Source organism: Hyperolius riggenbachi, chromosome 3 (assembly GCF_040937935.1).
Source record: "Hyperolius riggenbachi isolate aHypRig1 chromosome 3, aHypRig1.pri, whole genome shotgun sequence".
NCBI lineage: Eukaryota > Metazoa > Chordata > Amphibia > Anura > Hyperoliidae > Hyperolius > Hyperolius riggenbachi.
This window is the reverse complement of record NC_090648.1, coordinates 412,175,020-412,177,003: the sequence shown is the minus strand read 5'-3', so window position 1 is coordinate 412,177,003 and position 1,984 is coordinate 412,175,020. Positions and strand designations below refer to the sequence as shown.

General features: G+C 34.6%; 1 pseudogene; it reads left to right on the top strand.

The window, feature by feature from the left end:
- The first annotated feature begins 467 nt into the window (after window positions 1-467).
- Window positions 468-687, top strand: LOC137564739 (U2 spliceosomal RNA; annotated as a pseudogene).
- Window positions 688-1,984: the final 1,297 nt, after the last annotated feature.

Below are 1,984 nucleotides of genomic sequence, written 5' to 3'. Positions count from 1 at the left end.
GGCCTGCCTGCCATTCCTGGTGGTGGTGCCACCAATTACACTGCAAGAGCCATGCAGTGGAGACTTGCAAGCAATGAAATGCAGGCTACCTGAAACTCCATCTAGGTGTCTGAAGAAGGAAGAATAAGAAGAGAGGGTGGTGGTGGCTGGTATGCTTGAACTGGCACCATCCTTTTTTTTTTTCCTGTTTACCTTGTTTGACAAAGTTATTTTTGAAAAATTGAAACATATTTGTTGTTTTGACATAGTGAAAATTGAAAACGTATTTATAAAATTGATGGACGTATATCTTTTTTCAACCCAAATAACTATGTAACTAATTCTACAATTTTTTTTTTAATTGTTAAGACAGTAGGTGTCAGGCTGACAGTATGTGTCAGGCTGGCAGCAGGCCTGTCTGCCATTCCTGGTGGTGGTGCCAGCAATTCCACTGCAGAGCCACGCAGTGGAGGCTTGCAAGCAATGGAATCACTTCTCAGCTTTTTGGCTAAGATCAAGTGTAGTATCTTTTTTTATCAAGTTTCAGTGGAAGTAAGCTCTGACACCCCGGAGTGATTAACCGGTGGGGCACCTTTGTCAGAATTCTAGCGGCTTATTTATGCAGGAAAAGCTGTCATATGTGTATGTTCTAAGTTTTAATGTTCAATGCAAAATTTCATTGTAAACTGTAAAGTTGGGGTACTTCTTTAAAATATTGCTCTGAGACATCTCAGCATATCCCAGGCTGTGCAGCTTATAAGATTATTTTAGTTACAGAAGCTAAAACATTTTTGTTTGTTACAAGCATCTTTCAAATGTCAAGGTTATAGATAAGCGTAATGTGTGAAGACTGAAAGAAAGCAAGTTTAAAAGTGACATTACTGCAGCAAACATATATATAAAATTTGCTAAGTTATTATATATAAATATTAATAATCAATACAGTCCTTCTAAAGAAAGAAATAATTATTATTACCTATAATTAATTACATATAATATTTAATATTTTGAAATACATTTAGATGCTGGATTTTGCCAGTAAAAGTTTCAAAACACTTTAGATGTGTTCCACATGAATGTTTGGGTTAGGAGGTGTTATCAAAAATTCTGGAATGTCAGTAGAACTTATCAAGGTTTTTTCTCTTGTCCCGTATTTAGGACAATTATGCCACCTGGCGGTTTCATAGTCTTATAAAGTTAATATTATTAATACAGCTTGATATGATGATGATTAAATGCTGACATCTGCCGGTGGAAATTATTATATTTATTTCTTAATCAGAAAGACAAATATATAGAACATGATTTTATATTAAGTTTTAATATGCAATTATATCATATATGATTATTTGTTTTAAGAAGAATTATATAACAAGCTTTATATTTAAATGAGTATATTAGAAGCCCTGAGTACCTCAATGAGCATCTAATTGCTGTAGACTTTTTACTGGGTCAACCTGACCAATTTTATTTTTGGAAAAGGACAGACACATTCCAAACTAATTAGCAGAAGGACACATTATCAAAAATGCATCATAAATGACATTGTTTAATGTTTGAAAGTCCAAATGTCTGGGGCAAATAAGTCAACCAGCAGACAAGATGGCTGGTGACGTCCATTTTTAATTAACTGCGTCAGAAATGACCTAATCAAATGTCAACAGATATAAACAAAAATCTGTTATGGTTATTTTAAATGTCAGCTATTTACAGTATTCAAAACAAAGATAGCGTTTGACGCACGGAAGTTTCAGCCAATCAGAACCTGGGATTGAGGGAAAGTCCAGATTAGACAGCCATATTGCATCACTATAAAAGTAAGAGCTGAAAGCTCATAATTTTCACTAGCCTACCAATCTCCTGAGAAGTCTCACGAGGCAGATGCTACCTTCCCACATGTGGTTCTAGATGCTGAAGAGATTACCCCTTGTAATATGCTTAATAGTCTGGTGATTTACTTTATTAATTTTTCAGCATTAAGTTCTGTTAAGATGTTAGTAAGAAG